The sequence below is a fragment of the Lepidochelys kempii genome, chromosome 1, assembly GCF_965140265.1.
Source record: "Lepidochelys kempii isolate rLepKem1 chromosome 1, rLepKem1.hap2, whole genome shotgun sequence".
Taxonomy (NCBI): Eukaryota; Metazoa; Chordata; order Testudines; family Cheloniidae; genus Lepidochelys; species Lepidochelys kempii.
The window spans coordinates 220,951,772-220,976,932 of NC_133256.1; the positions used below are offsets into that span (position 1 = coordinate 220,951,772).

At 41.0% G+C, this 25,161-nt stretch overlaps 1 long non-coding RNA gene across 6 annotated transcripts in view; it reads left to right on the forward strand.

Annotated features, from left to right (window-relative positions):
* The window catches only part of LOC140899531 (uncharacterized), a 73,171-nt gene that overhangs the window by 37,388 nt on the left and 10,622 nt on the right, over positions 1–25,161 (forward strand). Inside the window, exon 4 of one of the 6 annotated variants that reach the window (XR_012155368.1) lies at positions 12,203–12,457. The exons of the other annotated variants lie outside the window; for them this stretch is intronic. This is a non-coding gene — a long non-coding RNA (uncharacterized lncRNA). The remainder of the gene's footprint in view (positions 1–12,202; positions 12,458–25,161) is intronic. 6 annotated transcript variants of the gene reach the window in all.

The window sequence follows — 25,161 nt, forward strand, 5'->3', positions numbered from 1 at the left end:
GGACTAACAATTCCTGCCAAACAGTCATACAATGTTACCTTTCTTCACTGTGGTAAATCAACAAAAAGCCAGAGACACAATTCTTACAGTCTTATTGCTGTGAAAGATAAACAGCAGTTTTTCAACTTCTGGAACAATTTCCTCTGGAAAATGTTGAGGAAGGTTACAACATTGTTACGGTATCTCATGGTTGTAGAGTTTACTAAATTGCTCTGCTGAGAAAGAGAGTCTTGGTTTACTCCTCTATCTAAGGCTGTGTCTAAATTACAGAATTTTACCTAAAAGTCTCCACGGTGGTATCTGTGGGAACGCTAGTGTACATAAGAATCTGGTGGCTCCTGACATTTTTTATGTGTCATTATTCACGATGGTTAAAAATGCTTGAAGTCATGTCTATACTAGGGCTCATGCTGGTGGTGACAACAGCTGGCATTTTTGTGTAAAATTCCTTATGGAAAGGAGATTGTGTTCACATAAAAATAGACAGAAATCAAGATCTGAAAGTTACAGGTTGCTAAATTCAGCTGAAAAGCTTGTCAGTTCAAAAGCTATATTGCATAATTCCTTAATGTTAAGAATCTTAGAGGGAGTCATAAAAAGTGCATTTATGGTCTCCTGAGGAAATGATACAGGAGGACACACAGGCAAAGTTACATTTATTCTGCCCACATCTGCATTTCGGCATGTGGATGCCTTCATCTGATTTTTACTGGAAAATCAATAGACTATTTAAAACAAAATATGAACGAAGTCCCACTGTTGCAATCTCCCAATAGAGCATTAGGTGACTGGCCCATCTATTTCTAGAGAAGAAACTCATTAACTAGTTAACCAGAACTTTGCTTCAGGTTCCTCAATCCATTTCTACTCCCTGAAGCAGCAATCTTCTTGTGTATTTTATTTCATCATTCAGATTATCTATGATTTTTCCCAAGAAAGTCACCATACCTAGGCTATGTCTACATTAGAAGCACTTTACCAATATAGGAATATTGGTCTACTACACCAGCAAAGGGCTTCTAGTGTGGATGCAGCTACATTGGCAAAGTATAGGAAAATAAGCTATACCAGTAAAAGTGCAGTTTGGCCAATATAAGTCTGCACGAGGGATTTATTTACTAGAACTGCTATGTCACTCTGGCATCACACTTCTTCACCCCGATTGACATATTTATGCCACCCAAAGTCAGGAGTGTAGATCTGGCCTAAGATTCTCTGCAGGATCTGACAGGACACCGTTTTCAAATAGAATTTCCCTCGTATACACAAGTATCTTTTTTCAGGATTTGGCATTTTGCTTTATTGAATTTCAGTTCATTGTCCCTAGCAACAAGCACAGAGGGGACACCATGCTGGAGAACTGTCACTGTTGCCAGCCTGCACCTCAGGTTGCTGTAATTTGGAGGGAAAGAAGGAAACATTTCTCTAGCTGGTTGTGTGATAGATGTGGTCTACTGGTTAGCTCAAAGGACTGGGAGTCAGAATTTCTTGACTTTACTCCTAACTCTGGGATGGAAGTGTGTTGGAGTGGTTAGAGTAGGAGGAGTCAGGAGCCCTGTGTTCTATTCTTAACCCTCAGAGGGAGTGTTTTCTCTTGGTCAGAGTAGAAGACTGGGATTCGGTACTTTAGGATTTTGTTTCCAACACTACCATATAGCTGATTGCTGTGAGATATTGGAAAAGCCATTTTAACACTTGTGTATCTTTGTTTCTCCAAGTGTAAAATGAGGATGATAATACTTACCCAATATTTTACTGCTCTTTGAGGTTTTAAGGATAAACGAGGATTATATAAAAGTTAAATATTATTAAATGAAAGCTGATTGAATTTACTTGTGGTTTTGACATTAGAATTACTCCCAGGGAGATTAATTAGTAAACAGAGGTACATGAGGTAGTCAAAGGTACATAATAAATTGCAAGGTCCTTCAGTTTCCCATACACACGTAGCAACAACTCAGCACCTCACTGAGCAGCTCCTTCAAGATAATGACCACCCTCAACTCCCACTGAACTTTAATCAGAGCTGAGAGAGCTCAACCTTGCAAGGAGGCACTCAGCATCTCACAGAGTATCTATTTTATCTGTCTGTTTCTATTGTGCCGGTTATTGCAGAATCTAAGTGTCTCTTCCTAATGTTTAATCATTCACTACATTTGTAATTTTCATTCAAGTGTGGGGTACGTGGGTCTGTGTGCACTGAGGCATCTGTCATATTATGCAAGCAGCTGTTGCCAAGTGTCCAACGTCCTGCATGATAAGGTTTGGATGCAGAACTGTGTAAGTGGGTTGAGTGCCCACATTTCTCCAAGCGGTGTATAATCACACTATACTGTATGTGAGTCCAAACATAACCATTCCCAAGGTTCACCTTTACTGTTACCTTAAACAATTCCAACAAAATATAAACCCCACTCTAAACTCTACCCCAAGCTTGGCTAGTCCTAGGTTTGCTTCCTGCTGGAACTCTTCCACCCTGCCCCCTCCACTGTGGAAAGAGGTCCAAAGCCATCATTCTGTGTTGGAACCAATCAGGTAGACCTGCCAGCATGGGTGAGTACAAGCACCTAGCAACAGGATGGCTGGACAGAAGAGCTTTGCAGTGCCTTAACACCGTCCCCCGTTACGGTATCCCCTGAACTGTCTGATAACCTTGAAACACTGCACTCCTAACAGAGAAAACACTTAAGTATTACCTTATAACGTGGAATATAGATATTATAAGTGAGATTAATGCATGCAGCAAATTACAAGGATTCCATAAAGTCTAAGTCCTAAACACATTTTTATACCTATTTTAATAATACTGACACAGAGGTGATCCAGCTCTGGATTTGTGAGTGTTTCCTTGAGACCTGGCATGGTGCCAGCATCATATATGCAATAAGGAAGGAGTGTGTGATTCTGAACCTAGGTGACAGGCCATGAACGCAGATTGACCTGAGATTCTCTGGAAGGCTGGATTTCTTGAGAAGGGTGGATTACGTGCATTACGTGTTTTTATTATTTGTATTAAGCCAGTGCAGAAGTCTGCAGGCCAAATCTGTGAGTTGTGTAACTCTTCTGAAGTTAGGACCAGATTGTGGAACCCAGGACCAGATTGTGGAACCCACTTGTAGCGCTGTGATGATTCTTGGGGTACCCAGCACTGTTCATCACCTTGTAACCTCCTACCTCCAGCGTGAAAGAGTCTTGTTTGCGCTAATTGGATGTCAGCTTCGTAACACCACCAGCCTTTCAGCCACTCATGCACTCTCTCTGGGGCTATGCCAGCCTTGTCTGCCTTGCAGGTTAACAGTAGGTGCATCTAGTCTGAGTCCCTTGGAAGCATTCCCCTGTGATATCCTTAACATTCACCAAGATCTCAGATCCTCTGCCCCAAAGGATAGTGTACCCTAATTTATTAGTTTTACTTTAAATCACAGCTCCTGCAAACCACACAAAATGTAATAAAATAAGAGAAAGGGTCTTTAAGAAAGAAGAGAGATTCAACTAAAAACAAGAGAGAGTGGTGGAAACAAATGGTTATAATATAAAACAAAATAATAAAATGTGAACTAGAGCCTACGCTAAATAGTTACGTTTCCTGTCGAATGAAGTAGGTTTCCTTGCCAAAGTTCAGTCTGTTGCAGAGCTGGTTGGCTTCACGGGACCCAGGATTCAAATCTCCATGAAAAACACCCGTGCTGCACAGCTGGTTTTCTCAGTGAATGGATCCAGAGTGCCTCTTCTCACAGTCTTTTTTTACTGAAACAGTCTTTTTTCTCTAGTCATAACAGCATGCTCTCCTGACTGTTGTAATGTTTCTTTTTTACCTCTTTTTTTTTTTTTAATAATGGCCCTTTTCTGGATTTCTCAGAGGGTCTCATTTCAATAAATGTTGACATTTAGATAGTAACAGTATGCATTGTATCTGTGACTGAACACAGAAACAAGCGTAGAAAAAAGAGATTACGCATTACTTTCAACACTTTAAGACTTGAATCCTTCGATCCATATTTAGATGCCAGTGCTTAGCTCCTCCAGGGAAGAAGAGGAACATGTGGGCCAGGTGGGTCCCCCCGTACCCTGTGATTTCATCTTCATCAGTCCATCCTATCTAAAATGGAGCTGATGATGATAATAAAAATGTTGTTTGTCTGTTTTGTTTAGTTAGACTGTAAACTCCTCAGGGCAGGGACCATGTCTTACCATGTATTTGTAACACAATGGGGCCAAAGTCTAGGCTGGGGCCTCCAGGGATGACTGTAATGTTATTATGAATAATAATAAAGCACATAGGAAATGTCTCTTCTAACATCATTGTGATGGGTTCGGTCACAGAGACCCCCTTGGGACTGTCACCTGATGTGCTGAATTGCCTCTGAGCCGGTTTTTCCTGCCAGCTTGGGATTCCAGAACCCTGCTTTGTTGAGCCAGACACACTAGCCAGCTGCAAACACAGACCCAGGTCTGGTGCACGCCCCCAAAGCTTCAGACTTTAACCAAAAACTGCTCAGCAGGTCACCTATCTCCAGCACCCAGACACCCAGTTCCCAATGGGATCCAAACCCCAAATAAATCCATTTTACTCTGTATAAAGCTTATACAGGGTAAACTCATAAATTGTCTGCCCTCTATAACACTGAGATAGAGAGAAGAACAGCTGTTTGCTCCCCCAGGTATTAATCACTTACGCTGGGTTAATTAATAAACAAAAGTGATTTTATTAAGTATAAGAAGTAGGACTGAAGTGGTTCCAAGTAATAACAGATGGAACAAAGTAAGTTACCAAGCAAAATAAAACAAAACATGCAAGTCTAAGTCTAATACATTAAGAAACTGAATACAGGTAAATATCACCCTTAGAGATGTTCCAATAAGCCTTTTTCACAGACTAGACTTCTTCCTAGTCTGGGCCCAATCCTTTCCCCTGGTACAATCCTTGTCAATTCCAGCTCAGGTGGTAACTAGGGGACTTCTCATGACTGACAGCCCCCTTTGTTCTGTTCCACCCCCTTCTATAGCTTTGGCACAAGGCAGGAATCTTTTGTATCTCTGGGTCCCCACTCCTCCTTCTAAATGGAAAAGCACCAGGTTTAAGATGGGCTCCAGTATCATGTAACATGTTCACATGTCCTGTGAGACTTCATTTCCCACTCGCTGGCACACAGGTATATAGGAAGGCTTACAAGTAAACAGCCATTTACAACCAATTGTCCTAGTTATTGGGAGCCATCAAGATTTCAAACCACCATTAATGGCCCACACTTTGCATAATTACAATAGGACTTCAGAGTTATATTTCATATTCCTAGTTTCAGATACAAGAATGATACATTCATACAAATAGGATGACCACACTCAGTAGATTATAAGTTTTGTAATGATACCTTACAAGAGACCTTTTGTATAAAGCATATTCCAGTTACATTATATTTACACTCATTAGCATATTTCCATAAAACATTCAATGAAATGTTGACTGAGTGCTGAAAGTCACTAGCTGACCCAGCATTCTGATCAGTTAAGCATTAATTAACTCTACTAGGAAAGGCCTCATGGAGACGGATTGTACTTAATTGCCTATATGCAGTGTTGTTATAGTTGTGTCAGTCCAAGGATATTAGAGAGACAAGGTGGGCTTTTCATTAGACCAACTTCTGGTGATGAGAGAGACAAGCTTTTGAGACACACAGAACTCTTCCTTGGATCTGGGAAAGGTACTCAGTGTCCCAGGTGTCTCTCTTAATTGCCTAAGCAGACTGGGGGTTGATGAGCTCAAGAACTAATTATCCCACCGGCTGGGAAGGATAGATTAGGTAAAAGAGCAGGAAAGACGTGCAAAGGGGAAAAGCTAGTAGAGCTCAGAGGAAGGAAGGTCTCAGGGTGGTGAGATCTCTCTAGTGCTGTCATCCCCACCCCCCGGAAAGGCCTGAGGGTTAGGACAAGCTGTCAATAGACCTGCTGCACAGGACTGTAATGGTGCTTTGGTGAAGGTAGTAAATAAAACTCTCAGAGGTAATAAGCGGTTTTGGATGCTTTTTTGGTTGGCTGTGAAGAACTCCAAGGCGGGAGAGGAGCCTGCCCTTTAAGAAATGCAGCGGTGACTGAAGGTAATTTATATAACTTCTCGGTGACCCTTACAGTTCAGATATTCACTTGTGATAATAGGTACATCTCAAAACTTGCCTTACACATCCCAGTAGCAATCTTAGCTCAGACCCACCTGAGGTACTTATAAATAAGGCTAAGATTTTTGGCATGGGTATTTCTAGTAAAACACAGACAGGACACAGGCAATAAACGATATATCGCGGAAGCCCGACCCCAGCTGTCCAGGGCTGACAACTGGAGCCCGGCCACCTGGGGCTGAAGTTGCAGAGGTCACACAAAATCATGGACTCGTAGCCTTACTTATAAACTCTTTCAATGCACATGGCTTTAATAAATGAATGTCTTTGACTATACACTCTATTCTGTCTTGTAGCTGTTGATATCAGTGGGAGTTGGTGCTTTTGAAAGTCTCACCAACTGCCTGTCTGCATCTTTAGGTGCCTACAGCCCAGATCTGCAGAGATATTTAGGCACCTAACATCAATTGAAATCAGTAGGTGTTAGGAACCTAAATAACTTTGAGGATCTGGCCCTAAGAGCCGGATCCTACAAACACTAGCGCTCAAGAGAGAGTGGTGGAAACAAATAGTTATGAGCTGTCTCCCACAGCTGGTATCTTGGATGAAACTCTAGGGGCATGAGTCCCAATTCTGCAGCCCCTGCAGTGCTTGCGGGACCCACCCACAGGTCACTGGCAAGGCATTAAGAAAGGAAGTGGTTTCCAAATAGTTGGATTTAAAACGTATGTATTTGTTATGTTTAGGTCTATCTATGTATCTTTTAGGGTGTAATACACTCCTGTGCAGGGGGCAGAACAAGACCTATGCACCATTTAAATTCCAGATTCCACTGAAGCCCTGTTTTGGGGGCTTATATGGGACTTAAGTGTCACATATGCCTTGTGGTGACCCTTTGCACAGGGGTGAATTTCATTCTTCATGATTTTGACCCTTGATGATCTCTGCTTTATCAGCAAATCATTTAGGGCTAGATCCTCAGCTGAACTAAATCGGCATAGCTCCATTGACCTAAATGTAGCTATGTTGATTTATTACCTTTGTTGGAGTTGGAGAACAATTGATCACCCTCTTCTTTATAAGAACCCTTTACATATTTGAAGACTGTTATTGTATCCTCCGGCAGCCTTCTCTTCTCTAGATTAAACATGGTTAATTCTTAACCTTTCCTTATAGGTCAAGTTTTCTCAGCTTCATATCAGGTTTGTTGCTCTCCTCTGAACTCTCCCAATTTGCCCACATCTTTTTTACTTCCTTTCACTATAGATCACTTGGAGCACTAAAGATAAAAGGATCCATATTCTACATAATATTAAGCAAGAAACCTTAGCATCTAGCACATACCACTAGTTTTATTTTTTCAGGACAGAACAGCTGCAGCTTATGCACAGTATTTGTAAGGCTCTGCTCACAGTGTTGGCTGTGTCCCCAAGACTCACCTGAAGGAGATGCCATGTGAGTTAGACACTGGCAGAGAAATGTTGATTTATAACATAGCTAATTGAAACTGAAACAATATAGAAGATATTTATAACTTTATTGGGCTTGTAAGAAAAATGGATCATGGGATAATGTGAAAGGAGAAGTCAATCTCCATTGCAAATGATTAATTCTGGTTCTGTAATTTCTGAACAATTTTCTATAAAGAGGAGTTAAAATTATCTTTCAGTGATCCCTTGTCTGTTGGAAGCTGAGACTGGATGAACTGCTTTGTAATAGACAAACATCAATCCAAACTTCTGCCCAGAACTCAACCCCTGTGGTTGATCAAGTATGAATCTATGTACATTTGGATTGTTATTGACCCTATTTTGATAATGAAAATTATAGTCAACACAGTTAAACTACTTTGGCTTGTGATCCCATCCAGTCTCATACATATATATATCTGCAGGCTGTGCTGGATATATATGATATATATCTCGGTGGCTAGGTCCATGGCTTCTGCAGTGGCCAGGCACAGGATCTCTTGGCTGCAATCCTCAAGGTTTCCACAAGAGGTCCAACACACTTTACAGGACATGCCCTTTGAATATTCTTTGCTGATTTTGGAGAAAACTTACTCTAAGCTCCGTGGCTTGAAGGACATTAGGGCAACTCTAAGGTCTTTGGGCTTGTACACTCCAGGCCCATCCAGAAAGCTTTTCTATCCACAGCAAACCTCCTGTTACTCTGCCCCTGCTCCACTGCAGGACCTGCAGAGAAAGAAGAACTGGAACTATAGACATAGACCTCCTCCTCCTCCTTCTGCCTCTGCATCAATGCCTGCTCCATCTAGCAACCCAGGGAGTTCTAGGCAGGAATTTTGATGGGATGCTCAAGGACAACATGCTCGTTTCCAGGATGCCAGGTTCCATTTTCCCCATATTTGCAAACCACCTTTCCCACTTACTGCTTGGTCCTAGATTCCTAAGAGTGCTGTGTATTAAGCACTGTGGAAGTGGGTTATACCCTCCAATTTATTTCTGCCCTTCCCACCCACCCTCCCTTTCAGTCCCTCTTCAGGGACCACTCCCACGAGGAGCTCCTAGTCATAGTACCTGGGTGCCATCCCCACCCCAAACCATCGATGTTTTGGTTCCCACACACGGCCTACCCATTCCCCCCTCCCAGAACTGGTCCATTTGGACCAAGCTCTTAAACAAGAGTTCCAATGTGGCCCAACGGGCCCGACTAGTGGCCCCGTCCGCAATGACCGCCCAAATTCATGTTTTAACTTCATTTTGCTTGGTGACTTACTTTGTTCTTCTCTTATTACTTGAAACCACTTGAATCCTACCTTTTATACTTAATAAAATCACTTTTGTTTATCAGTATACCCAGAATAAGTGATTAATAGCTGGGGGAGCAAGCAGCTGTGCATATCTCTCTATCAATGTTTTAGAGGGCAGACAATTTATGAGTTTACCCTGTTGTGACATTCCCCTCTGCTGTTATTTGGACCAGTGATCTGCTATGCCTCTCCAACCCTTGACTCTGGGAGCCAGCCTTACCCTGCTGTGCTGTGAGAACCCCCACTCCTAGGCTGTTCACGCACAGCCTCTGGCATGTAAGCTGCTCCCAGCTACTTGCAAACGAATGACACTAGCCAATATCTCCGGTCCCAGACACAACCCTAGGAACCTCCATCTTGCAGTGTCCAGTTATGCTTGCTGGATGCTGCAAGCTTATATGAGTTCATCAATGTAACAAAGAAATTGATATGTACCAGGCTTGTTATCCCAAGGGGAGCCTCTGATACACTTCAAACCAAACACACTGCTTTAGGTAGAATAAACAAATTTATTAACTATAAAGGTAGATTTTAAGTGATTATAAGTCAAAGCATAACAAGTCAGATTTGGTTGAATGAAATAAAAGCAAAATGCATTCTAAGCTGATTTGACACTTTCATTGTCCTTACACACTTAGATGTTTCTCACCACAGGCTGGCTGGTTACATTTCAGTCAGGCTCTCCCTTTGATCAGAGCTTCATTTGCGTGGTGGTGGTGGTGTCTGTAGATGTAGGTGGAAGAGAGAGAGCATGGCAAAATGTCTCTCCCATTTATCATGTCTTTTCTTTCCTCTTGGCTTCCCGCCCCCCCACTTCAGAGTCAGGCGAGCATTACCTCATCGCAGTCCCAAACTGACCAAGAGAAGGGGGGTGACTCCCTCAAGGGTCTAACAGATTCTTTTGTTGCTGCCTAAGCCAGCGTCCATTGTTCAGACTTGCCAGAAGTGGATATGTAGAGGTGACCAGGGTGTCTTCAAAAGATTCTTTCCTTGCCTTCTGGAGCATGTACTCTGGACAACAGGGTAGCCCCTTGATAGCTTTTAAAAGCCTCTTCCTATTCAGGAGAAGCTGGAAGTCAGCTTGTCGATGATTATCAGCCTGAATCTATTCTGCTTTGTGATAGCCTGGCTCTGGTCATTGGTTATGAGAGCAAACCTTCTTCACGTGAAGAACAGTCATTTTTTATGCACCTTCCTTTCACTCATTAGGATAGTGTCCAGCCCACTGGGTAGGTGTCTCAATTGGCTGGAGTGTTCTCCTGGGCTGTTTTATGCAAACTTGATTTTCTGTAGTTCTAGTTACTGAATTCAGATGCAAAGAGGTGAGATGGCTTTTGGACTGAAAATCTTTTTAAATGAATTAAGCAGGCTGTAATTTTCTGCTTTTAGACTGCTGCTAAAGATCAAACAGGACCAGGCCTGAGTTATATTAATAGCTCCAGTGTGGCCTTACCAGCACTGGTTCTCCACCCTATTGGATCTGTCAGTGGCACCCCCAGTTTTGCTCCCATAGCACCCGGACTCAATCTCCCAAGATCATGGTTGGCCGCTCCACGCAAAACTGTGGGCCCTTCACTTAACAGCCTGGAGGCTCCATGACTAAATCCTAGGGAGAAGCCTTCTACCAGAGCTACTTACGTGTCAAAATGGAGGCAATGGTGAACGATTAGTAACTGTTTTTTTCTCTGTAATCCTTACTTAAGAATAAATGTGCTGGTTTAGAATGAGCAGTGTGGTAACTATAGACACTTGCACTGTTTATCGTCATAGAATCATAGAATATCAGGGTTGGAAGGGACCCCAGAAGGTCATCTAGTCCAACCCCCTGCTCGAAGCAGGACCAATTCCCAGTTAAATCATCCCAGCCAGGGCTTTGTCAAGCCTGACCTTAAAAACCTCTAAGGAAGGAGATTGCTTATAACGTCTCTGATGTTAAAGGCAAAGCAAGCCTGCTTAGGCAGCCTGTGTTTTGCTGGGGATAACAGTGTGGGCAGGGAGCTGTGAACCCTGGAAATACCCCAGTTGGAGGCAGGGAGAGACGTGGGTCTGCAGCCAAGAGAGGTGACAGCTGGGAGATGGAAGTCTGACACTGAGTGCCCTTGCTGGACCACAGAGAGGGAAGGGAGGTGCAGTTGTCCAGAACTCTGACAGCATGTATAGATGTTGTGTTGTGCTTAGTGTTTTAGAAATGCCACACGCCAGCAACTGCCTTGCTTCATCACCAGACATAGCCTGCCCTTCGTGGCAAAGAGCACGTGATTATTTTTTATGAAAAAGGTAAAAATCAATGCCTACGACTCAGAAATGTTTATTCCCACCAGCCTGAGGTTGTGATTGTGATGCTGACAGGCCAGGTGCCAGCACTTGCCCAGGCTGCAGACGTTAACTAAGAACTATCAAACTCAGGTACTATACTTAGGAAGGAAAAAATCAAATTCACAGCCACAGAATGGGGAATAGCTTCTGAAAAGGTCCTGTGGTTTACTGTGGATCACAAATTGAACAGGAGTCAACAATGTAATGCAGTTGAGAAAAAGGCTAATTTGGGGTGTATTAACAAGAGTGTCATAGATAAGCCATGAGAAGTAGTTGTCCCACTCTATGTGGAACTGGTGAGGCCTCACCTGGAGTACTGTGTCCAATTCTGGGCATCGCACTTTAGGAAAGATGTGGATAAATTAGAAAGAGTCCAGAGGAGAGCAACAAAAATGATAAAAGGTTTAGAAGACCTGACCGATGAGGAAGAGCTAACAGGCCATGTTTAGTTTTGAAAAAAAGAAGACTAAGGAGGGGCCTGATAGTCTTAACTTGAGGCCTGTTACAAAGAGAATGGGGATCAATTGTTTTCTGTGTCCACTGAAGGTAGGACAAGTGGGAATGGGCTTTTTCTGTAGCAAGCGAGATTTATTTTAGATAATAGATAAAACTTTTTAACTCTCGGGATAGTTAAGCACTAGAATAGGCTTCCAAGGGATGTTGTGGAATCCACATCATGAGAGTTTTTTAATAGAATATTGGACAAATACCTTGTCAGGGTATAGGAGGGGGAAATATTTTGGGAGCCCAGTAACATGCGTAGACCACTGCCCATGCCTAGAATACCAATTGTTATGCTTATTGCTGAAAGCTGCTAAACAGAGGCCATTTCTAAACCCTTAGTGCAACTAACAGACCAGGAGGGGATGGGGAAGTGAGTGACCATGAGGAGTAAATGTGACCCTGTGCCCTCCTGTCTTGAGCTTTTTGCTGAAGCATCCAGTTGTGCAAGATGGGAAGACTGGCAATAGTTAACTGTTGTTATGTGAAATTCGTCTAGTTAACAGATGGAAAGTTCCCTGCCTGACAGGCCAGAAAACACCATTCTTAACTTCTGCTCAGCAGGATTTTTTGATGAATAAGCCACGTAATACTAACATTGGATATAAAAAAAGGAAAAGATCTGAGCTCGCTGGACACCTGAATACTGGGACACCTTGAACATTTCTTGAACACCTCACAAGTTCCCCTGGAGCTGGAAGGCTGTCCATGGGAAGTCTTCAGATATCCACTCGAGACCTCCTCAAGGCCTCAGGTAAATATTAATGTGAGGTTAATTTGAGGTGCTCCACTAACCTGTTGTGGATGTGTGTAAGTGCTGGAGACTAAATAAAGTGGAAGCTTTGATTGAAAGCACTTTCATTTGCTCACTTGAATCAACTATCTATCGTCCAGACATTCCGTGTCCCCAGTGATTTATTGCTTGCCACCGCCTCGCAGAGAGTAAAGTTATCAAGAGCTTTGGGTTCAGCAAAACCCCAGGTAACAAGAGATGGTCTAGATTTACTTGGTCCTGTCTCAGTGCTGGAGGCTGGACTCTGTTGACTTCTTGAGGCCTAAATTTCTAAGCATTTGATTATTTTTTTTCTGAGAAACTTTTTTATTTTTACTTTACAATGTATAAAGAAAGCAAATTGATAAAGCTGGTTATTTGTTCTATAGAAGTTTTAGTGTACTATTTTAAGAGGACTTCACTAAGAATAAAATATAGGGAAAATATTTTGAAACTTATCATCATAAATTCTTTGTAGAGTGGATGTAAATACAATAGTGATCTGTAAGTGCCTGCAGAATATTTTTTTTGTAAAGTAAGCTGTAAATCTAAAATTTAACCATCTGGCTGCATCACCATGATGAAAAACACGTGGACATGATTATCTGGAACACACAAAAGCATGAGGAAAAAGGAACAGGTGTATCATACAAGAATATTTTAAAGCAAACACTTAAGGAAAGTGTTCTAGATAAATATTATTAAACACAAATATATTTAAAGAATCAAAGAATGCCGCGTGAAATATCATTTCAAAGCCCTCTTGTATAATAATTATTGCACAATTAGATGTATTATGTACGTTCATTTGAAGTATCTGAAATTGGCACTGGGTACTGAATGAGATGCACAATCAGTCTGTCCTAATGTGGCAATTCTAATGTTGTTAGCTGGAATGCTTTGTGGACTTTTCTTACACTATAAAATCTGGTGTAAAATCTGTTGTACTATCAATCTACTAGCCACCTCTAAGTTTATATTTGTAACCATTTCAGAACTTTCTGATGCTATTCAGAAAATATACACACTGAATTATTTTAGTTATTGGTTAATTTTATTTCATTTCATAGCATCTCTAGATATGAACCCGATAGTGGTAATCTGGCAGCAGCTGAAATATTGATTTGGACCTATATTCAAGCCAAACAAGAAAGGGTGATTGTGATATATCATTTCTGGAAAGAAATAATGACTAATGAGTTCTGCATCAAGGATACAGAATTTTCACAGGAAAATTTTCCATCTCTTTTGCTGTCTGAACTCTCACAGGCCTGGAGAAACCAAACTGAGCCCAGAGGTCCCCAGGAGTTACCTCCTGGTCTGCTCTGAAAGACACTTGAATTGATAGTAACACCACAAGCCATCTGTGATGTGCTGGAGAAGCAGTTGTGCAGGTGGGATTGTCCCTGCATAATTACTGATAATGGACTGCAGTTCTTTGTGCTTGTTTCACCCAATTCCTAGCAGATAAAGGGATCCGGCATGTCTGTTAACTCCCAGATATCACCCTTAGGCTAACGGGGGCGTAGAGAGACTAAGTTCACATTTCAGAGTAGCAGCCGTGTTAATCTGTATTCGCAAATAGAAAAGGAGGACTTGTGGCACCTTAGAGACTAACCAATTTATTTGAGCATAAGCTTTCGTGAGCTACAGCTCACTTCATCAGATGCATAAAAGTGGAAAATGCAGTGAGGATATTTTTATACACACAGACCATGAAAAAATGGGTGTTTATCACTTCAAAAGTTTTGTGTGTATAAAAATATCATCAGCTATTACCAGCAGAAGAGTGGGGTGGGGGGAGAGAAAACCTTTTGAAGTGATAAACACCCATTTTTTCATGGTCTGTGTGTATAAAAATATCCTCACTGCATTTTCCACTTTTATGCATCTGATGAAGTGAGCTGTAGCTCACGAAAGCTTATCCTCAAATAAATTGGTTAGTCTCTAAGGTGCCACAAGGACTCCTTTTCTTTAAGCTCCCATTGAAGAACGAGCTTCAGGTTTATCTGTAGTAGGGTTTGCCCTTTCCGCAAGCTCTCCATTCAGTATTACAGCATGAATGGGCTGTTCCTTAGAGAAGTACAGGTCAGTCCCTGGCTTCTCTTGGTGGAGAAGAAATTATTTTTGAATTGTCAGAGAGATTGGTCTACCATTTTGTACAACCGCCTAAAATTTTAATTGAATGTTAACCCAAGCTCAACTCCCTGGGTTGGGGTGTTGCTCTGCTTACTTAAGGTCTGGTCAATGAGTAATTTTTAGCCAGGACAAGGCATAATATCTTTAACCCTCATAGAATGTTAAGGCAGCCTGAGTGCCTGGTTACAACTTTCTCATCATCTATAAGCTTTCAAGGCAAAAGAACTATTTCAGTAGAGGGGCATTAAGATCAGAATCCCAATTCAGTTCAATGGGTTTGAATCAGTGCCATTGTTCTCAAGCACATAGCTCTAAGATGTATGTTTTATAAAGCAATGTTACAGGTTTTTCTTTCTTTTAAATGCCAGTATTTTATTTCCATCAGATTCCACTACAAACATTTCAGTTTTTCACCATAAAATAGGTCTTTTTTCTTAAGAAGAGAACAGTTTTCACACAAATTATTTTATTTAAAAGCCACACAGGCCTTGGAAGCACCGATGGGGTCCCTCCACATCCCTTTTCAAACTCTTAACACCCCTCTTGTCAAACTGTTCACACAACCAGGTTGGAGGAAGTAAGGGGAAAGACTGAGGTTGGATGAGGAGCCAAGGGAGGGAGAAGAGGCCTGGGAGCTAGTGGGGCGATGAGTTAGGAATCTAAATGGAGGTACATGTTCTCAGAAAAATGTGATCAGTGTATTTCCCATTCTGTGCCATTAGCAGAACATTGTAGTCCACAGGATCACCCTCCCAACTTTAGAACAGTTAGGTGCACTTTTCTAAGGTTGCCTGTTTACTTGTTGCAAAACTCAGTAATTCGTTCTTTCTAGAAATGATATAGTATAAGGGAAATCCACAAAATAATCCAGCTAACATCATAAGCATGTCCATATTAGGACAGACCAACAATCCATCTCATTCAGTACCCAGTGGCAAAATTTCAAGATACTTCAAGTGTTAGGTGTATAATGCACCTAATTGTGTGATAATTATATAAGAGGGATTGAAATGACAATTCACACTAAATTCTTTGGTTCTTACATATTATCAAACACAAATATTTAAACTACAATACTTGCCTTAAGTGTTTGTTTCAAAATACTCATGTGATATACCTGTTCCTGCTTCCTCATACCTTTGTGTGGTCCAGCTAATCTTCCATTATGTTTAATTATACACGTTTTTTATCAAGGCTCTGTAGCCAGAATGTTCCATTTTATATTTACACCTTATCTTATATTCTGCAGGCACTTACAGATTGCTATTGTATTTTCAGACACTTTACAGAGAATTTGTGATGAGGAGTTTCAAAACATTTTCTTCTGTTTCATCCTTTGAGTCTTTTTAAAATAATACACAAACTCCTAGAGAGGAAATAAAGCCATCTAAAAAGATGGAAAAGCTGGTTATCAATTTGCTTTCCTTATGGCCTTTCAAGTAAAAATAGAAGTGCTTCTCAGGAAAGTATTATAGAAATGTAGGGTTGGAGGTTCCTCAAGAAATCATCAAGTCCAGCTCCCTGTGCTGAGGTAGGACCAAGTAAACCTAGATCAACCATGGCACATTTGCCTAACCTGTTTTAAAAACTTTCAATGATGGAGATTCCACAACCTCCCTTGGAAGCCTATTCCAGAGGTAACTACCCTTATAGTTAGGAAGTTTTTCCTGATAGTTAAACCTAAATAGTATCCGAAGATGAATTTCATCAGGACCTGCTGACTTGAATACATCTCACTTATCTATCTATTCTTTAACCTCCCCTCCATTTTGGCGTGCTTTCCTTCCCCTTTGTTGTTAATATTAATTGTGTTGAGTATCTGGTCTCCATGAACATTTTTTAATGAAGACTGAAGCAAAATAGGCATTAAACACCTCGGTTTTCTTGATGTCCTCAGTTATTGGTTCTCCTTCCCTACTAAATAGCAACACTTACAAGTAGAAGAACTGATCAATTCAAATATATGGTCAAGTATCAGGGGGTAGCCGTGTTAGTCTGTATCCACAAAAACAACGAGGAGTCCGGTGGCACCTTAAAGACTAACAGATTTATTGGAGCATAAGCTTTCATGGGTAAAAACCTCACTTCTTCAGCTGTATGGAGAAGTGCATCTGAAGAAGTGAGGTTTTTACCCATGAAAGCTTATGCTCAAATAAATCTGTTAGTCTTTAAGGTGCCACCAGACTCAAATATATTGTTTTTTTTCATGCAGTTTAAAAACATTTTAAACAATCTCAAAAATAGTAACTGTGTGTGACAGGGTGTACCAACCCCGCACAGGGCCAATGAGGATGGACCAGTCACTGTGAACCCAGGAGGCCATGTCCCCTCACCCATGCTGAGCATGCTCCAGGTGGAAGGGAGAGATAAAAGGAGGCAGGCAGAGGGTCAGAACCCCCAGTTGCTATTTGCCTGCCTGTGACACTGTACTCCAAAGCAATATCCTGGCACCCCCATATTCACAACAAATCTTGTACAAAACATGTCACATAAGGTGTCAATGTAAAAGTTATGGTTTGATGAATATGATTATCCTATGTGTATGCATGTATCATTTTTGTATCTGAAGTTATGAATTTTGACTGTACCTGTATTTCAAATGTGTTTGTTCCTGGGTAAAACCCAGAAGGTAGTTTACATCCAGTTTAGCGAGCACATTTGGATGAAGCATTAAAGATGATGGCCCATTAGAAAAAAACAATCATTTTGCAAAAGAAGCTTATCCCCACCTGATGGGTTTTCCTGTGGATGCTTCAGCCAGTATAGGGATAATGGTTGCTATGACTCATTGAAGCATGCAAAAGCATGTGACTAGATCATGTAATAATGGACTCCATCTTGTGCCTGTACTTCTTCACAAACTGTGCTGGGGACTTTGCTAGGGACAATGAAGTTCCTTCCACGTGAAAGAATCTGTAAATGGGGGAAGTGACATCATCACTGGGCCTCACTCCCCCAACAACTCAACAGCTGGAAATGCCTCAGGAACAAAGACTGAACCAGGGAGGTGGCCCCAGGTGGGAAAGAAGGAATCCCAGCCTGTGTGTGAAAGATTGGTGAACTGTTTGTACCATCAGGGTAACAGACTGCTTGATTCAAATCCTGTCTAGTTAATAGTAGTCAGACTGTGATTTTGGTTTTATTTCTTAGGTAATCTACTTTGATCTGTACACTTATTACTTATAATCACTTAAAATCTATCTTTCTGTAATTAATACATTTTAATTTATTTCATATATTAAATTTAAATTATATTTAATTTAGTTAATGTATTTTTTACCTCAAACAGTGTGTTTGAAGTGCAAAGGGAAATCTGCTCAGGAACAGGGGCTCGTGCATTGTCCTCTCCACACTGAGGGAGGGGCAGACTGGGTAATAAACTTACACTGGTCAGGCTTTTGACCTGGACAAGATTGTACAGCTCTGGGGTCCTAGGCTAAGGAGCTGTGGGGAATTGGCTGGAGCTTTTCTATTGTTGGTTCATGAGTGGCTGGCAAAAGCATTCATGTAACTGAGCTGGGTGTGTCCCTGCCTGTAAATGTTTGTGTGTGTGCAGGACCGGGAAGGGTCTCAGCTTGTCACAGCATCACAGTGGCAGAGGGCACCCAGGCTGGTGAGACAGAGGGCTTAGTGGTACCCCAGTTCCAGGTTGCAGGTCCAGCTCAGGGGCCCTAGACTGCTTGTTTGTTCTGCCCCTGTTTGTCAAAAACCCTAATTGTTACTGTTGGCTCTGGCCAGAAGGCTCGGAGGTTACAGACTGCTTGTTCTACCTACCCCACTTGGGGGCCACAGGTCAATATTTGCTCCACCCCCCCCCCAGAGATCCCGAAACCACATTGTTGCAATTATTTGATCCCAAAGGGAGTCCAGGCAATAGTGTGATAGGGTGTACCAATGGAGGTGGCCTCCCTTGAGAAACAGGCCCCCTGTCACACTCTTGATTATTAGTACATCAGGCAATTTTTATTTTCCATTAAAAATAGTAACAGTTTATTGTATGAAATGCTAACAGCACTACAGTGTCTCAGATAAATGCAACCTCTAACCATAGTCAAAAATAGAGCCATAAAATGCATCTTTTCACATACATGTCCCAACACATTCACAGAACATTGCCATATTGTAAGCCATAAGGCAAACTTCCATAGCTGAAATGAGGGGATGGGGGATGTTTAAAATGCACTCACAAATAACAATTTTAGTTATACAAATCATTTTCACGTACAACTGAACACACATTTAAAAATACGCTTTTTTTAAAAAAGTTACACTCATCTTAATAAGGTTCAAATACTTTGACACTAACATATTGCAAATACAGAACATTTGGCATATTTACCTTAAATGTGAAGAAAATACCACATTAATATTCTGTAACTCTCATCACATTGTCAACAAACATTCTCTATAGGTCTGATTGAAAACCTAATGCAGTCATTGGAAAGACTCCAATTGACTTTAATGAGCTTTGAATCAGGCCTTACGTTTTCAGAATCCAGTGAAGATTACCTTCTCAGAGAAAGAAATTATTAATGAAATCACCATTCCTTTGAAGTCAATGGCAAAGGGCTTCAGTGGGGTCAGGATTTCACCTTGTGTGAGCAATAGCACTGATGACAGAAACAAGCACCGCTTTTCATAGCTGTATGAAGGATAGTCAGTAAAAAGAAATTTCAGTTCACTTGCCACAGTGCAGTATATCTACAGTGGAGCTGAAGCTGTAATTCCCAGCCCACATTGCAGAGGCTACACTTCTATTTTTAGCATGCTAGCTCAGTCAAAGCTAGCGTGTGTACATCTGCCTGACCTGGAAGTAAAGCATAGATGTACCTTTAGTTAAAGATGCCCCCCTTAAACAGGACTTCATTAACTGCTCTTTATTTAGGCCCCAGTTTAGCAAAACACTTAAGTCTCATTGAAATCAATGGTACTTAAGCACATTTATAGTTAAGCACCTGCTTAAGCATGTGATTATAGTAAGTCTGCGCTTAAGCAGCTTGCTGAATTGGGGCTATAGAAGGCCCTCTTTCACTAAGTGCAACTCAGTTAAGGGATTTTGTGAAAAATTATCTCAGTGGAGGATTTTTTAGTTAAATGCATCGCATTTAAGGGCTTCTTATTTAAGTTTATTGCGTTCATGTTGTTGGCTGTTTTGGTGCAACCACGGCTTCTAGTGGGCAAAAGGAGGAACTGCAGCACTTCTTGGGAAGAATGTATTTTCTGTGGGGGAAAAAAAATCTGCCCAGACATGAATTCTGTGCATGTGCAGTTGTGAAGAATTCCCCAGCAGTGTATAGTTAAGGACACTTCAATGAACTATTGTTATGCTATACAAAGCACATGAGATCTTTTATAGGGGAGAAGGCAACACACCACATTTATTGAGAATACAGCAATTAGCATATGCTTTTCAGTCACACACACACCCACACACACACACCATGCATACAGTCCCGCCAGTTCATGTTTATAGTTACCAGTCCAGAGTCTGGATCAATCTAGTAGCCAGCCAGATTGGTCGCAGAGGGGAGCCAGGCTCTGTCAGTCGCAATCCGATGCTCCTGGAGTGTGACAAGATGAACCCAAAGTGCCATGGCAAAGCACCCTGTTCTTATAGCCCTTTTTTCTCTGTTGAAGTCTACGGATTTTGCTGTGTCAGTTTGTGACCAGTTACTCCTTAGTTGGTGTTATCTTTTGATGGCCCAAAACACCTCAGAGAGAGTCAACCTGTCTGGTTTTGATTTAATCAATTATCTTGTGTTTTAAGTGTGCCAGCCTTCACCTCAGGGTTGTCAGTCTGCCCCTCCTCAAACACGGATGTGCCTTGATGGTTCTTTGGCATCACTGAGTCTCTTCAGTCTCTTCAGTTTCTTCACTCCTCCTCCCTTGGCCATCTGGCTTCAAAAATGGTCTTCACACCTTATCTTTCCCTGATGCACACATTCTTCATTCACACAGTTTCTTTGCAGAGACCTTCAAAAGGTAACAAATAGCAGTGCTTTATGTTGAACAAGAAAGGCATCATAAATTAGACCTTACTAAATCTTGTAACTTTCCTTTCCCACACTGGGGCCTGGGCCTCCGAAATTCCTCTAATCTAATTAACATAGACACAGACAAAATCCTGTCTGTTACTTACAAGGCATAAAAAGAAAATGGCTAATACTAGTATCTACTATCCTATTCATTTATTCTAATACCTTAATTCTTACTATAAAACATATACTGTATATAGCCAAAACATAACCAATTATATAGCACAGTACCCACTATGTCTCAATTAAATACCATAGAAAAGTGCATCTTACCTAAGGATGCCTCAGTTGTAAGTTCACACCACAGTGAAGGAAACTTACTACAGGTGAGGATGCATTAGTTATGCCTGCCTGAAGTAAGAGTGCCCTTTAGTTAAGGACGCTAAGATGTGCATTAAAGTTAGCTGACTTACACTAGGGATGAATTTGGCCCCCCCGAACTAGCCACATATCGTTTAAACATGCTTAAGTATGTACAGCTACAGCACTCTATAGACATCTGGATGCTAAACACACACTAGAATAAATATGTTTACAAGAGAAAAGAAGGCAAGGCATATACTTTAAATTATATTGTAGACATTGAGAACATGTGTAAAATAGATGGAGGATGGATCAGGGAGTTCTCAGACCAGCAGGAAACTGGGTGACTGGAGGTTGTGAGGTAAAAGAAATATAAGAAGTGGATGACTAGGAAGAAATCTGAAAGGAAAAAGTCTCAGAACTTTCTGGTAGAAGGCTACAGGGTTTAATGAAATCAGGAAGGGATAAAGTGGCCATTGAAGCTGCCTGCTATCCCGGAAGACATCCTGAGTTGTACGTATTTGAACTGATGAGATCACTGCAAATGAAAAGGACATTCATCTGTTTCAGAATTTCCTGCAGGACCTGGAGCTGACTTTGCTGATTCATGAGAAACATATAGACATTTTCCCATGTACTCCTCACTGTGTGAAGAAAGAAAAAGTATTTGATATTTATTTGATATTTTATTTCAAAAGCTTTTTTATACTTTACATGCCTCAAAGGCAAGTCTTGAGACATCCTTGGCTGCTTTGTCTATACTACTATTTTGCTGCTCCTTCTCATATATTTGTATTATTGTGTAGAAATCAAAATGTGTTCAACAATTCAGTGTATTTTTTTTTGAAGGGACAGTTAAGTTTTGGTAAATGTTTCCATTTCACTGGGCCTTTTACAGCTGCTTATTTGTTACTTTGTTAAAGTTCTACATTTCTGACAGAAGTATCCCAGATCAGATCTTTGCCAAAGGATAAATTTCTTTAGAAAGAAATGCACTCTCATATTTTACCAATAAGACTTTTTAATAATGATCTCCCAACATTCTGTTGGCACTGCAAATGTATATATTACAAAGTGATTGGGATTTTAGATGGCGCTAAACATTTTTGAAAAGCTCACTCTCATTTGATGTGCAATTATCTATGGACAGAGGCAGATGTCTGCCTCATTCTCTCGGAGTTTGAGGGAATATATGGAATAAGTCAAGATTTTGGAAGGTGCTAATGAAATGACACAGAGCTTTGACGGAACCCTACCTTAATGAGTTCAGAAAGGGCACATTTAGTGAGACAAGGCTCCAAAACAGCCCTTGCGTTAATGAATAAACATCATGTGTAAGACAGGGGGTGCAATCCTGGCTTTATTGAACTGAACGTAAGTTTTGCCATTGACTACAGTGGAGCCAGGAATTCATCCAATGAGTTTTAGTGCTTTCTAGCAAACAGTGCCACATTACAGAATTTCTTTTTTTTTCTCTTGCATCTTTTCATACAGGAAATAGAATTTCAAAACTGCCTTTCAAAAATGTTAAGGTAGCAAAACAAAACACTTGAAAGTAAAGAAATGACAATTAAGGTTGTCCACACAAGCTTAAATTTTCCCTTTGGACATATTGTGACAGTTTGTACCCCTATATTCACCCCTTTTACAGGACTATGATAAATATTGTACAAAGTACGACTTATGAGGTATCATTTGAAAACTCATAATTTCCTGATCATTCTTGTCTTGGTAAAATATATGTGGCAACATTGCATGTAAAGTTATAGGATTCCTCTGTAGGGTATTACTAAATATGTTCCAAGTCGGGGGGGAGCAGTTGCCCAGAGACAATAGACTATCCAATGCCTCAGGCAGGTGTCAGCAAGATCAAATGGACCATCTCCTGGTTCAGTGGACATTCTTTGGATGTGGGTGAAAATCTACGTCTTGACTCATAGACTTTAAGGTCAGAAAGGACCATTGTGATCGTTTAGTCTGACCTGCACACTGCAGGCCATAGAACCTAACCCACTCCCGAAACAGACTCATAACCTTTGGCTGAGTTACTGAAGTCTTCAAATCATGTGTGATGGGTGTACCCCTGGGGTGCAGTATGGGGGCCGTTGGAACCACTGTGCTCCCTAACCATTCAGCTGGGTTGACCTTTCTCACACTGCTCTGCTGGTGACTCAGCCAGCCTCTCCATATGGTGGGAACCCTTTGTTTCAAGCTAAGTTCCCAGCCCAGTTTGTGGGAAAATACAAGTACCAAAAGGTCTGGTCACATGCCCTTGCATGCTCCCAATGAGTCATAGCAAGCATTGTCCATAGGCTGTCTGAAGCGTTCCCAGGAAGGTTAATCTCTTCCATGGTTCATTGTCTTTGTTGATGCGTCATCAACACTGTTTAGCTTCTTCATCATTGTACCTGAAAGGCTAGCCGTGGGTGTTTTCAACTTCACAACATCTTTCAGTAACACATACATAGCAAAACTTTATAACTTCACATATAATGACAACACATACAATACAATAGGGTATTAATGTTCAACAAATCAAGACTTTTAGAATGATACCTTACAAGGCATACTTTGTACAAAATGCCACATAATCATATTACTATAGTGAATGTGGGGTCCCAGAGTGTCACGTCATGGTTTAAAGACTTCAAGTTACAGATAATTTACCATTTACGCTAATTTAAACCTGCAAGTGACCCATGCCCCATGCTACAGAGGAAGGCAAAAAAACCCTCAGGGTTTCTGCCCATCTGACCTGGGGGAACATTTCTTTCTGACCCCAAATATAGCAATAAGTTAGACCCTGACCATGTGAGCAAGACCGGCCAGACAGATACCTGGGAAACAATTCTGTGTAGTAATTCAGAGCCCTCCCCATCTAGTGTCCTGTCTCTAGCAGTTGTGGATTTTTGCTACTGGCAGTCGCCATAGGCCATTGTAGGCAATCTCATCATACCATTCCCTCCATAAACTTATCAAGCACAGTCTTGAAGCCAGTTAGGTCTTTTACATCCACTGCTCCCCTTGGAAGTCTGTTCCAGAACTTCACTCTTCTGATGGTAAGAAACTTTACCCTAATTTTGAGCCTAAACTTATTGATGGCCAGTTTATATTGACAAATAAACATCCAAGCATTTCCATCCCAACAGACTTTCTGTCTCCTGCACCTCATCTGGAGATGATTTTTGATGAAGGAAAAGAACTATACAGGGAGAGAGGAGGGCCCCCAAATTTTTCCTCCTTTTTTCTTTACTCACAGCATCAACAACACTTGAAGAACAAAAGAAGCAGCATTGGACTGGGGGAGCGATTCTGACTGAAATAATTCAACCAGTAAGACTGCTATAACATGTGGTGAGAGAGGCCTTGGCTTTGAATTCACTTAGGTTGTTAAGTTAGGCATTAGTTGTGTTTTTACTTTTATTTTCTTGTAACCAATTCTGAATTTTTTATGCCTCATTACTTGTATTCACTTAAAATATAACATTTGTGGTTAATACATCTGTTTTATTTAAACCAGGGTGTTTAAACATAATATAAGGTCAGACCAAACATCCATCCAGCCCAGTATCTTGTCTTCTGACAGTGGCCAACAGAGGCTAGGGACACCATCCCTGCCCATCCAGCCTAATAGCCATTGATAGACCTATCCTTCATGAATTTATCTAGTTCTTTTTTTGACCCCTGTTATAGTCTTGGCCTTCACAACAAGCTCTGGTAAAGAGTTCCACAGGTTGACGGTGCATTATGTGAAGAAATACGTCCTTTTGTTTGTTTCAAACCTGCTGCCTGTTAATTTCATTTGGTGACCCCCCCTAGTTCTTGTGTTATAAGGAGTAAATAACACTTCCTTATTTACTCTCTCTACATCAGTCATGATTTTATAGACCTCTATCACATCCCCCTTAGTCATCTTTTTTCCAAACTGAAAAGTCCCAATCTTATTAATATCTCCTCATACAGAAGCTGTTCCAAACCCCTAATTATTTTTGTTGCCCTTTTCTGAAGCTTTTCCAATTCCAATATATCTTTTTTTTGAGATGGGGAGACCACACCTGCACACAGTATTCAAGATGTGGGCATACCATGGATTTATATAGAGGCAATATGATATTTTCTGTCTTATTATCTGTTCCTTTTTTAATGATTTCCAACATTCTGTTAGCTTTTTAGACTGCCTCTGCACATTGAGTGGATGTTTTCAGAGGA